This window comes from Odontesthes bonariensis, chromosome 23, assembly GCF_027942865.1.
Source record: "Odontesthes bonariensis isolate fOdoBon6 chromosome 23, fOdoBon6.hap1, whole genome shotgun sequence".
Lineage (NCBI taxonomy): Eukaryota > Metazoa > Chordata > Actinopteri > Atheriniformes > Atherinopsidae > Odontesthes > Odontesthes bonariensis.
Window position 1 is genome coordinate 13184071 of NC_134528.1, and position 15124 is coordinate 13199194.

Genomic DNA, 15124 nt, shown 5'->3' on the forward strand with positions numbered 1-15124 from the left:
TAACAAAAACGCTTCAGGCAAATCCTGAGTGAATGCAAGTTAGAATTTGTGATATAAATTGATTAGAGCTGAGGGTAGTCAGAAAAACATGAAGTTTTTCCAATCAGGGAGTTATTAGGATATTGGTTTGTCAAATCTCAAATGCAACCTTCCAGTGCCAAACACAGTCACATGCAAGTGCAGTAACATAAAACAGTCAGAGTGAAGTTAGAGCAGTGATGTGATTTTTCCTTTTGTTGTTTCTGAACATGAGTATCCTTGAATTAAAATGACACACTGACTAAGGTCAACTTTCTGCAACAGCGTCAGTTCAGATGTTCAGATGCATATCAGGTGTAGGAGGTATGACATTTTCCTATGAGTTTTTGTTGTCAAACAGCAAAGTATGAACAAATGAAATGGGTGGTTATTGCTGTATTTGAAAATGTACTCCTTTTGATTCTAAGCACCCTGAAATTAAAGTCCCACTAAAACAGGGATTTTTCCCCAAAAAACTCATCTGTGTTCTGAGGAAATTGTATATTTTGAAGTATTTGCCATGAAAAAAGCTATAATGGCCCCAATCGGGATATACCGTAACTCTTTTATTTTTCTTCATTCCCTGAAGAGGGATCAATGAATATGTTAATCTGGCTCCACCTGCCTGCAGATGACACTACCAGCCCTGTTTACTCCAACTGCCTATGCTAGGCTCTGTTTATCACTTAATAATTCAGCTGCATATGCTTGAATTGGAGAGGAATTGGAAACGAGGAAGTGGAAGTGTCAACATGATACTGTACCAACTTGCGATTAATTTCTACAATATTAGAAATGCACTACTTCCTGCTGGCAATTCTCATGACTCCTTGCTTTTGTTGTCTTCTCCGCCATGAAACAAGCATAGTCAAGGTTAGCTCTACCAACATCTAACTTAGAACACACTGGCTGTTCAGACTTGCTTTTCAGAAACAATAGGCGGCGCTCTGCCGATTTAAAGCAGAAATTCCATATGAAAAAAATTTACTCACATAAGTGTTTGGGAACAAAGCTACATCACATTAAAGACATCTGATGGTATACACAATCAAGCCAATACACCAAAATTGTTTAGCATACAAACAGCTTTGGTTAATCTTTGTTGTACAAAATGTATGCCCACTTCATGTATGTAAATAAGAAATACTGTATCACAACCGAATCACAAAAAGTTCAAAGTTACCAAATTCAAAAATGAATCCTTAAATATCTCTCAAGATCCCCTCGGATCAGACCGATGCAGTGTTTGGCCGAGGAAGAGCTTTTTCTGAGTCAACCATCGACAGTGTTTGTCAGAGGGGACTGAGGTCAGCTGAGCAGCATTAACCTCTGGAAGGCCATCTCTGTGAAATGCATTAGTCACATAGAGGAGGAGGAGGGATGTTCTGTAATAGATTATTGACCAGCGGCAGGGCCCTGCGCTGCACCATGTGGTCCTGGCCAGCTACTGACCTCTTCATCACAGATGGAGCAGCCCACCTGCAGTCCAGAACAAGGCAACAGAATGCAGAGACTCAGAACAACCACATATACTCTCCTACAGCAAAACATCCTCAGCGACTAATGACACACAAGTAATATTATCTCTCTGGCTGCTAAACAGTTTGCAGGACAAGAAACCTGAGGGGTATGAAACTATATTCATTCATAGCAATAAAACGGGGTTCCTTGGCTAATGAAATTGAAAGTGCTGAGGAAACAACGATTGCTTCCATGAACTTAGACTATCTAATTAAAGGCAGGCAATTTCTCTCCGAGAGTCACACTCAGGATCTTTAATTGAAATCAAAATGAATATCGCTGGAACACAGAGAGCAGGATGGAGTGAAAGTGGGGGTGGGGATGAACTCTTTCTTTGCCATTTCACTGGTCCAACTGTCAACTGGTAATATTTGATTTGTTGATTTGAGACTTTTAGATTAACCTTTCCATTTTTCCATTCTTTTAGTTTCAAAAACCTTAACATTCTTTGTAGTCCGCATGACAGCAGCCAGAAACAAAAACAAAAAAAGATTTAAAAAGAAACTGACTTAACCCAGAAAGACAGGACCTTCTCCAAAACCATTGCCAGTGTCATCTGTGCTCTGTTTCCCCTTGGCTCAGCGTCACTTTTTTTTTTTTTAATTGTTTGATAATTCATCTCCGAGCTCTAATTTACCCCCCATCGTCAGCCCTGTATGTTCGACCATCGTGTGAGACATTCAGCTGAATTTCAAATGAGCTTGTAGTGTGTAAAGTCTTTCTTGCAGGGAGAGCACCTATTTATGGACATGTTTGTTTGTTTTTCATCAACATTAACCCTTTGGGCGAGTAACGTCCGTATGCCGTCTTTTCAAGAGCACTCCCAGGAACGTCCTTGGGCAGGATGTCACGCTGTTTTAGTTAGTCTGGTTTCTCAGTGACTCCTAGGGTGAAAATACAAGATAATTAATTGTGTTTTCACTATTAGAACATGTGACCTATTGTATGACAGTTTTTTCGCAAAAATCATCATCCCAAAGGATGGCCTTTTGAGGTCATCCTGTCTTGCCTTCGTAGGTGTGAAATAATATGATACCAAATCTACAATGTGATACATGATGACCCATAGATGAAGTCAACTGTCTGAAAAACATTCTATGACATTCTTATTACACAATTCTCTTTTTTTTATAATAATCTGATGATCATTTCATTAGCCTGGAATGTTTATTTAAATAATCCTACTGATGCTGTGTGAGTGAAACACTTCTGTTCAACACCTTCAAAATAAGAAAAATCAGAATCCAGTTTCTGTATAAGGCTGTGAAAGAATTATTGAATAACACCTTATTTAAAATCTTGGCACAAACATAGCACAGATACAAATAATTCTAGATAAATGCATTAATGACTATCTTCAAGCCTGGTCTCAGATGAAGACACATAGTAAAAATTAAATTGTATCATTCTTTTCATAAAATTAAGCCAATCTGATGTGGCCACTATGGGTCAGGCCACCATTTAGAGAGACCTGGAATAAACAATGCTAACTCATCATTCTTAGTGATTTATATTTTTTAATACGACCTTGAAAATGTTGTGAAATGGCACACATTACACCTTAAAAAGCAGAATGTTGAAATTTAACAGGTTTTGCTTATTATGAAAATGAATGGCATATCATGCATAGATTTAGTTTTGTGTTTTGTTCATTACATTTGAGCTCATACAAATACTAGATAGATATTGCAAAACTTGTTCATGAATTGCTACGTTTGCTTATTGCATTTCTGTCTGTTCAAATTGTGCCACGTTTCTTGTGATTCTCACATTTGTTTGCCTGAAATATCTTGAATTACTCGTTTTTCAAGCATGACATTTTTGCTAAATACAGATGCTTGAGGATTGTCTCTTGTTAGATGAGAAGACTTATACCAATGTCTTACCCTTACAGTAAGTATGATGATCATCGGTGCTAAGTCGACCCAGTTACACACAAAGACTGAAATGAGATGGAAACATCTTGCCTTGGTTGGTTTATAACATGATAGGTAGTTATAAAAATGTTAATCAGTGAGCTTTGAATGGTGTTGACAATTAATCTGAGCCGGGTAGATTTATTTTTGAAAGAATCTATACAAAGAGTAAAACTAAGTGTCTAATGACGGTAACCTTAGCAGACATATATCTTTTCCAAAATTTCTTTCTCCAAATATCAGTTTTAGCATTTTCACTGTGCATGGTCGGGCTGACAAGTTAAACCCTAACTGAAGTGTTTAAAGACCATATACTATTTTAGAAACCTTCAAGTATTACTAAAGCATTTTTTCTTCAGAAACCCTCAAGCTTTCACTGAGCTCTGAGCAACAAACATACTTGTCCACATGAGCAAACACCCACACAGCCAAGTAGGATTGAGAATATGAGGCCATCAGAGCTTTGCACATTATGTTGACTGGTGGAGGTCTTCACTGTTTAAGTGGAGCTGCCTGCTGAGGTTTTCCTCCCTAGCAGCAGGCCTATAAGAGTGGTAAGTGGCTGTGATGAGACACTGTCCCCTGTGCCTCCTTCAGCTGCCATTCCCTTTAAATTGAAACTGAGTCCTGCAAATAAATGCTACATTCTGAGCAGGGAGAACGTCTGAAAGTTGCATTTCATATAAGCACCCATTGGGGAATTGGCCCCAGCACAGTCTGCTTTATTCGCTTTCCTTTTTGTTATTTATATGATGAAGGAACAGGGCTACATCAGGGTCATTCAGTGTTCATTTATCTTTTTATGTTGTGTTGTGAGCTACTATAGCTACTATATCCACGCTGCCTACAGCAGTGACTCTGTAACATGACCCCTCCTATGTTTCTGAATATTACAGAACTGTCTGACGCTTTCACCTCTTGGTATCAATATGCATTAGTTTTACCCCCTGTTCATTAGCTTCAAATGGTATCTCTCTTTAAGATTAATTGAAGCTGGGATAAAAGAAAATGGCTCCCAAGAGTGGCCGACTGTTTGTTATTCATGTTGGCCTGAAAACGGCAACAGTAAATCCTCCAAGTTGTTGTTAAGCTGGCTGTATTACCATATGTGTGCCATTTCCATGGAGTGACAGACCCCCCCTGGATCAAATGGGGACTATTGATCCTGCAGCACTCCATTTCAAGTTAATTGTGCTTGAAATGAGGTGCACACACTCAAGCATACCTGCATTGGGAAGCCTTTATTTATTTATATTTGTGGGGGAACATGTGTCAGATAAACAGCAAATATTCAATTCACGTCTTATTCAATTTTGCTCAAAAAGCCAGTTGTGCTGAAGTATGCTTTGAAAGTGCTTGAACCAGATTGAATCAGACTTTGATTCACAGTTAAGCCAGCGCTACATGAGAGTAAAGGCTGCAGGGGAACACACTGAGGCAACACAATGCAGAGGATTGACTGAAATTGTACCAGCAGAGCAATGATTTAACCTCATCAGCGGAAAAGCTCTCATTAGAATCTGACAATATTTGCACTTCTTCCCTCCTCTTTTTTCCCAAGGCATCCAAGATTTGGAGATTGTTTTTCTGAGTGGAGACCATAGTCAGTCTTGCTGAAACATTTGAGTCGGGTCAGAAGAATTATGGCCTTGCCCTAACCCCCTATCCCCTCTGACCCTCACCAAACAGGCTCCAAGGTAACCACCCATGAAAAGCGTTGACAAACCAAAGAAGTCTGAAGTGCTGGAGTTCCTCAGAAGGCATCTTACTCAATCTTTAGCTTGATCATGGGCCAAATTCTATCTTTGAATACATAGCACAGTTTACAAATAATTTATTTTCCTGCTGAGTGATGGGCTGAGACTGTGAATTTAAAGGGAGAAAGAAATACAGGAAGTTTCAAATAGCTTCCAATGTGAAACAGATCAAATCTCACCCTGAACAAATTCTCATGCATTATGTAACCTCTTTAAAACAGCTTGGTGTTTTGTAATGTAAATCACAAAAGAGTCAGTGGTAAAAGATTACTTTGACTGGAAAATCTTCCTGTGAATTATATTAAGTGATGGTTAAAGGTGGACTGATCATTCACAGTTTAAAGAAGCTGTGAGTGTAATTCCATATTTTCAACAACGCTGGCAGCCAGGGAGTCAGTGACTATCACTGCTCCTTTTCCCAGCTCCAGGGGCTCTGCAAATTAACAACACAGCACCTTTTATAGAACAAATCCCTCCCTCAGTTTGTTTATAAGCTCATTCTTTTATAATAGTAAATATAAATAAGTGAAACTGTGTAATGGATCGCATTAAACAGGCAGGCATATTGAGGCAGGATTTAATTTGCATGCCAGATTAGCTTGCTATTGGTTGGGGCAGTGCCGTAGGGCAACCTTTTCATTAATAGGATCTGGTCTCTTCAAATCCATTAAGTCAATTGAACCCATACATAATCTGATACCATGTAAATGTAGCAGTGCGCCTGTCTGAGAGCAGGTCTTTGCACTTTCCTAAGTGCTGTGATGTCAAGCTATTTGTAAAAATGTAGTGATGTAAGGAAGGCAAACATGTACATAGAAAAACAAACTATAGTATGAGTTAAGTTATGAGTTATGAGTCTACCTAAGACAGTTGAACAGATTGGGCAAAAATTTAAGAAGCATAGTTCATAGAGGGGATGCACATGATGTCATCAGACAAGTAGCTGTACTTGGGTTACACTCTCTTTTAGCCCCTGAGTGGCAAAAAGGCAGCTGACTCGATGGCCATAGTTGGCGGCTTTTTGACAGGCTGGAGAACACAGCAAACACATCTAAAATAGTGAAGAGCTGTTGAACGATTTACTGTACCAACAGATTCAGTGACAAATGGGGTTTTCTTTTCACAGAATTCTAAAAAATAATCGAGAAGAGAGCCAAATGGATTTCCACAATTCACAGAGACAACTGGACTCCAGGCTCAGAAATGGAGATTTGAGTTTCTGTGTAGTAGATTTCTGAGTGAAGAAATTTATTAGGCAATACTCTGACATACCATAGACATGATACACTATTTAGTATCTTTCATTTGAAGGGTGACTCTGCATCAGAGTTTTTACATTTGATGGAAAAAACACTCCCTTTGGTTTGTATTTTGGACGAGGATTAGATGTTAGCTCGTTGTGATAACATCGTTGTGTCGTGAATGTTATTGTGAATGGATAAAAGTAAATCTGGATGTCTGTTGAATGATTCTATTGATAGAAGTAGGTGGAGAAGCTGATAATTCATGGGTATCCTAGACTGCATTTTTACATGAGTGAAAAGGAGTTTTCATCATATTTTCTTTTAGGCTCAATAAGGGCAACGATGGGCCAACCTGATGCCCCAAAAAATGCGTTCGTTGACATTTTCTGTTGAATTGTCACCACTATCAGAGCTTCCAATATACAGTTAGAGCAAGGGGCTCCTGAACATGCAGTGAATTGGGAATAAGAATGTTGTTTTCTTCAGGATTCTAAGTAGTTTGCACTGTATATCTATCATGATTAACAACTATCTCCGGTTCTGAGGAATGGAATTAACGATAATCACTCCGGGATCTGAAACCGGAAAACACCTGGTTAATTTTTGCCAGTAAGTAACAAATAATTTGACATGATTAACAATGTGGGACTGATAAGATGTTTCGTCAGTGGTTCATTAGGCAAGCAAAAAGTCTGGATTTTATTCTGTAATATTTCTTGTCTTTTCTGAAGACTGACAGAGTTTACAAAAATAAAGTAGATGCTTTACTTAAAAAGTGGATAACGACAAAAAACTAAGTGGTGCAATGCAAATGCTGTGAACTCTCAAGCAAGCTCTGCCTGCATGAAAAGTTTTTGATGGGGGGGGGGGGGGGGGGGGCACAACAAAATCAGTAACTGTCTTTAGTAATACAGCGCCATGCTCACAAGCTTTGATATGAACGGCACAGGGTGAAAAAATGATTTTGTGTAAATGCTTCTTTCATCCTAAATACTACATCCGGACATCATCAGAGGCAGTGACTCCCAGCCCTGTTAACAAACTCACTGGTGATATAGGGGGACTCAAAATGACCTAAATCCTTGTTTGTGAGACTGGCTGGTCAGAATTGTGGAGGAGAACACTGCTGGAGGCACTCAGAAGACAAGGCTCGACATAGTCCAGGTCATGCCTGAGCGACCCGACGAGCCCCAGATTTACACGCTGCACACACCCCAGCATCTGGGCCAACAGGGAGCCATGCATGCACACACACACATATACAGAAACACACACATGAACACTGTAAATGTGAAGAGAGGACAGGGACTCACCATTGGGAAATCTATACAGTTTATAATTGGGGATGGCTACAGAAGGAAGAAGAGAACCATAACAAATCTACACAAGGGTGCATGAGGATACATATACCTGAATGTCTGAAAGGATACTCAGAAAGTGCAATGATTTGAGGGGAAGAGGCACAACGAATACATCTGAGCAGAGAAATCAATGAAAATAGCCAAAGATGTAGATGTTTTAAATAGCCCGTGTTTTAAATGTGACTATTTATACTCTAGCAAGTTTTTATCGTTGTATTATATTTGTATTTGATTTGCAATCAGCTGATATGATGAAAATGTGCTTATTGTCATTTAAGAAAGAAAATGAGAAGTTATTGGCTTGTCAGAGATAAATACTACAAATTTGTAGTTTAAGAATCACTGTATGCAAGGCAGTTAAACGGACCTCACCTGAAGACTCGGGGACTTAATTTGCAGTTCTTAAACAGTACCACAGTGATTTCTGTGTCAGAGGATTTGTCACTGCTGCTGTGAGGTCTTCCTGCTTTTGAAAAAACACAATGGGTGAAAAATTAAATCCCCAGAGGAGGATTTAGACACTTATATAACTCTCCAATTATAAAGTTTTTTTTTCTTCGAGAACCCTCAGTGCCCTCCCTTCTGTTTATATGACTCACAAATATCTAATACTGAACTGTGTATAATACCAGTATGCCCACATGACTGCAGAAAAGGCTCTTTTGCTTTCTGCCCGACTGAGTCTGGCATAATGGGTGGCTTGAAAAGCTGTGAGCTTAAACCAGCACACTCCTGACAAAGCTTTGGTGACTTGCTGTGGGAGCCTGTGCATCCCAGGAAGTTGCCAAAAAACTCATTTTCAAGAGCACTCAGCATGGTCTTAAACCTGTCTAATGGAACCACACCCTTAGGCCATTGGACATTAAATACTTTACTCCTGCATGGCAATTTGCTGACAATGATGAAAGAAATTATCACAAATCCTGTTAACATTTGGAGAAAAATATCAACAACGGAAATAACTGAGCCTATTTAAATAGCTGCCTTGGAAAAATAGATATCTAGATTGAAGATAGAACCCTTTTCTGTCCCATAAACATATCTAACATACATCTTACAGCCATGGGTATGTGGATAATTCAACATAACACATACAAGTGACTGTTGAATAATTAAACTCAAAAAGCAATGTGCTAAAGTAATGAATTTTCCCCAATTGAGCCATAAGAGCTTCAGCGGGATATGTTACTGGTGTCTACTCATTATGCCTGGTATTTAGTTAACTTACCAGTTCTCTCCAAGAATGCTGAATGTGGTGGCAGTTGAGGCAGGCCAGTCATGCACTAGCACACTAGTACTCCTTATAACAATTATTTTCATTGTCAGTAGTTCTGCTGATTTTTAGGATTGAGGGAAATGACAAAATGTCACAAAGCTCCAAAGAGCTCAAAGTAAAACCCTTAAACGGCTAACATAAAAAAAAAAGATTAATAAATCTATTTGTTGTTATGTTTGACAAAGAAAAGCAACAGATCATAATAAATCACCTATCCCACTCAGCATTAACCCAAACCAGACTGAATAAAAAGTGTCTTTATTGATGTGGAGGAACTCTCCTGTGGAATAGGGACTGGCTATTCCCAAGCCTGATGGTTTATTTGAGACTCTCTCACAGGTTTTTATCTTTCTCAGCAATGAGAAGAGTGAGTGAAGTACAAGTTTAAGCTAAGAGTGGCTTCTTTTCCAGGGATTTTGATAGATGTGAAGTAGTGTTGGAATTCATCCAAATAAAGGTGAAATTATTCAAGATTTACTAATGTTGTTCTACTTCTACATACCTTCCTGAGTACTCCCTGGGATCTGTGTACTTCTCTGTTGTACATTTCAGCGGCAAATATTGTACATTTAACTCCAGCACATGTATTTAAAGGCAAGAGAAACTGTTGCTCCTTTAGATTAGGATTTCACAAAGAAAACATATGATAAACTTTAATAGATACACTCTATCATAGCTTTATGATCACCATGAGGCATGGTCAAATCTGCTCTGATTGGTCAAAATGGCAGACTGTGAAGTAACTGCTCATTCTTTTTCTTTTTGAGATGTTCCAAATGTTCTTCATCACTAGGCTGACATTGTGTAAATGTGTTATAATGGAGATTTCATCAAGCAAAGAACACAAGAAGTGTGCACACTCAAACAGGACAGTAGCATTGACATCTCCGGCCATTTGACAGCAGAAACTATAAACCCTTATCGAAAAAAGTAAAACTAAAATTGAAAAATATTTATCAAAAATGTTATGTGAACAAATAAGTAATACAACAAATATCAGCAGCAATTTTATGATGTTAAATGAGAGAGTAGAGTATGCAGCATATTATATACAAAACAAACGTAAAAGAAGAATCAAAATGAGAATAAGAAAACACCACGTCACGTTTTCATGAAGTTAACTTAAACAGTCAAGTAAATGCTTACACTTTACATACATTTATTATATACAGGCTAAGTTTGAAGTAAATCTGATTAAGGTAGGGGTGTATTGTAAAAAAGAATGCCTGGTATTTTCCTTTAGCCTCATACTATTACAGGACATACTTATGATAAACCACATTGACGCCAAGTCAGTGAGAGGTCCCAGTCCCCTCTGACCCCCCCCCCACTACCTGCTTGCCTCAAACTTCTCCATACCTTCTACTTATATTTCAACCCACCTTGATATTTACTTGTCTGTGGGTGGTCCAGGCGGTACTAAAACAAACCCCACAACTACCACCACACACAAACGCTTACACACACACACACATACACTCAGGCAGATCCAGGCATAGAGAACCTGTTTATCCTATTTTTAAAAAACAGCTTAAGCTACCAGCATGTTTTGTAGTTTATGTCCTTTGTGTAAGAGAGGTAGAAAAGGATCAAGTGTGTGCACATGGGCAGAGGGGATCATTCTGAAAAAAATTCCCCTGTCTAGGCCTCTGGACCACCTAACCTGTGGCTTCTATTCCTGACCCTATAATGTGTGTGTAGGAGGGGGGATATTACCTTTTCACCAATGGTGCTTCCCAATATTCCCTGACCCCAAGGAGACATTACAGTGGGCAAATATAAAGCAGGACTTCATGAAGCCTGAGCTTATCTGGACTCTGAAAGTATGTGAGACATGCCTGGGAACAAAAGGCCGTCTCTCAGCCTGGGAGCAGGCCAAGGGGCTCTCTTTCAGCAGCCACAGATTGCCCTGTGTTTTCTCAATTGACAGACCCCGGTCACATTTGATAGAAATGACATGCAGCTGGCAGGCAGCCCCGGCCTTCCAGGTAGACCACCTTTCAGCAGGAAAATTGTCCTCAATCTACTCATAAAGAAGTTCGATGGAGGTCTCTCAGTCTGCGTCATTTTTATACTGTGCGGTGGTAGGTTCACCTCACTGTGCATTGCACCTGCGTGGGAAATGTTGGTAATTTTAGAGCAGGGTCAACTTTCCAAAGTCCCTATGTACTCCGCCAATTGACATGATGCATGGCACAAACTGCACAAGCACTCTTAGAATATCCTATCTATTTTCCTATTATGTTCATTTCTTACAATATCGATGCATAATGACATTATGGTCATACTGTTCTACTGAAAGTGACCCAACTATTTCATGTTCATTATGAATATATATTATACAAACTTATCTGATTAGACATTAAACTGCAATTTGTAGAATCATTAATAAGTAAAGCAGCATGTAATCTAATATTAATGGTGGATTACACTAGAAGGGTGAGGCTACTTGAGGCTATGTGTTTCTTTTTTTCCAGTCTGAGGAAAGCATGTCCTCAGCTGGACAGAAAAAGTAGTGCACCCACTGCTTTGAAAAAAAAAAAAAAAAAGACCTGTCAATCAATCATGAAAGATGGAACCACTTAAAAGCAAGATTTCCAATTACATTTTGAAAAACTGGGGAAATATTCTGTAACAAAATACAGACATGTATACATGTGTAAACTAATATACAATAAATGCACGTGTAGATATATATTTAGCAAATATGCCAATGATCCATTTAATGAAATGTAAGTTGATTTAGTGTTAATTTTGTTCACAGTATTTTTAGTCTTTGTAACTTAAATATTGCTTATAAAGTTTTTTTTTACATATGTAGATACATTATACACACACATGTATATGTATATATATATATATCATTTTGCTTATGTTGTCTTAAAATGCTGCTATTTGGTCTTTGATATTCATCATTTACTGCGGATTTCCTGGTTTAAATGACTGATTAAACATCAATATACAAAAAATGTACAGCTTTCATCAAGCTTAAATCTTAAAAGTACAGTAAAAAGAAAAATGCTGTACTTTAACATACATATTCCACAAAAATAGGTATTCTTGGAGGGACTTCTGTTAATCATATCTCAGAATTACACTGACCTAAAATGAGATATTTTGATCACCTTGAAAGTTTTCCTCATACCTCTGTGATTGGTTATCTGACTTGATGTTTGTTTGTCTGTTATTGACTCTTAAAGTATACAGGATGTGTGATTGTATATCAGATCTGACTTCTTTTTTATCTATCAAAAGGGGGAACTTGGAGTGCACAATCCTTTACCGAGACCAATCCCCTATGTTGCATTTCTAAAAAAAAAAGTGTTCCAGATCCATACTAACATTGAACTGGTTCTTCCTTTTCCCATGCTCCAGCTCTTTACTAAGATCTTCTGAAATTCAGCCATGTAGTTTTTGCATAATAATGTTAACGGAAAACTTCCTTGACTGAATGGAGAAATGAGACTCACCGACCAGAATAAAATAATAAGATTTCCCGAAACATTTTATTTTGCAATAGTTTTCCATTAGAGACCATATTTATGACTTTCCATCAACAGTTAAGATACAGACGCCCCTTCAGCACTAAAAACTGCAACTTAATCACAGATATGTGTCAGTAATAACAAACCACAACATAAAATGCTAAAATGCCATTTTCACAGCATACTGTCAAAACATCTTGTGTGCATTTATAGGCTGGGTGTCCCAAAGGCTTGAACTCCACTGAGAATAAAAAGAGGCCATATGGCATCCACATCTCAAGCCCCCATGATCCACCCAAGCTGATTTCCCATCCGGTGAAGAAAAAAGGATTTCAGGGTGCCAAACGGTGTTGGTCCCCTGAGGATATTAGTGAGGCATGGGAGATAAGGAATTACCCATCCCAGACAGCCAGCTCCAACAGATAAGAGCAGAGAGGCCCCCCAGCTCTGAACTCCACTGATGACTTCAGGCCTCAGATCTCACAGACTGTGATCATGCAACATTTATCCATTCAGTTATTTATTTTATATTTTTCATCAGATTATTTCTTGATTAAGTTACTATTTATATTTATATTCATATTATTGCTACCTTTATTTTCTGGTTATGTTATTTTTAAACATAACATTCTGATTCATAATTTTTTTCTTAGCTCACATGAACTTGATTGTGATCAGAGATGCACAACAACATGTTACAGTATATGTTTTGCATGATCATTTACTTGTCTCACCACAATGAATTTATATATTAAATGACAACTTAATTTCAAAAAGGTAATTTTTGTTCTTTATGCATCAGCATTAATCGAGTCTAACTATCGATATTTTACAATTTGCTCACATCTAAAATAAGAAAAGCAGAATATTTTTTACTTTAATTCAATAGTTGAACTACAGTTTGCAGTTACACTGCAACACTTTGAAAGTTTTTAAAAAAAATTATTATATATCACTGCCCCCTGTAACAGTGATATAATTTGACACTGTGAAAGACATAAGGAAGATGGTGTAGTGTTGTAAGTGATTTATTGCCTGGTCTATGAGGCATTGTTTTTGGTGTCAGCAGTCTGCATCAGTATCCCTTTACAGAGCGCTTGCATATCAGTAAAAAGTCTCTAGTGTCAACTATACAAGTGTTACTTTGTCTGTAAACCTCAGAGTCAGCAAAAAAGATATTTTAGAATAACTAACATTTATCTTCATGGAGCAGAAATAAAAAAGGTCAAAGTCAAAACCCAATTACACATGGTTATTCTTTCAATCACTCATATGTTGTTCTTTTTACATATTCAACACCAGGTGAAACTTCTATTGTGAACAATTCAGCTACTTTTAGTATTTGTACGTCAGCTGCCCTTCTACTGCTGAAAAGCACAGAATGCAATTTCTGTTAAAGAGGGATTTTCCCAGCAAAACAATACAAAAAGATGTATTCAAAACTGCTACTTAATACAAATGTTGATGCAACATCTAGATACTGTATTCTGTGTACAGCTTTTTAGAGCATTAGTATGTATTGACTTTAAAGAAGGAAAGAAAGAAAGAAATTATGCATTTCACTGCGGATCTAAGGAGAGTTGGAGTTAGGTGGTTTAGAAAGATACCTATTTGTTTTGCTTTGATTTTTTTTTTTTTTTTTTGCTTGCTTGCTTTTTGTTTCCCCACCTTAATTTCAATAAAACAAATGCAGGAGACGGCAGATGTAGGGATGCACCTAACACCTAACATGGATATCAGCCAATATTCAGCTTGCTGATTAAAAAAGCATGTTGATAAATAGGATAACATCAACAGATGGAGGTTGCAGATATTTTTCTAGTGTGTCTTGGTTGTGTTGTTATGATGCATAAAAGGGAAAATAGATGACAAATAGAATTTTTATTGGCTCTCAGCCATTGGTAATACTATTATTTTAAACATCGTATCGTATCGGCCCAAAATTTCACAATCAATGCGTTCCCAGTGCGATGGCCATTATAAATAGGTGAAAAAGCAGGTATATCTCTGGCCTAAGGATGTAGATGTGCAATATAAGTTGGGTGTTTCGGAAAACAGTGGGTTTCTGACCTTTAAGACAACCCATGTCCAATTGTTCAGCAAGCGTTTCGTCACTGATTAGCCAAATGTCCAAATTTTCATTTTAGGACATGCCATTTTCATTAGTCAGGGTAAATTATTTTGACACTTTTCAACATGGGGTTATGGTAAGATTTGGATGATTCAGGAAGCCATATAGCAGCAAGCATTAGATGACAACAGTAGCTTGTAAAAAAAAATAGCTGGCATTGGCTCTCTAAAAGGTAAAGTTTCTTGTAAAACATGAAAATAAAGATGGTGAAATTAATATGTGAAGCTAGTAACAGAATCAAAGTTAGACTTTCATCTTTCATGCATATTTTAACAATGACTGTTTCGTCCTTCTGTGGGCTTCTGTATCAGTGTGTTGAATGTTGTTGTAATGTTAACATTACTGTGTGCATTAACTTGGTGGTTGCTATGAAACAGATTAAATGCATCACGGGTATAGTTACATTATCTAAAAC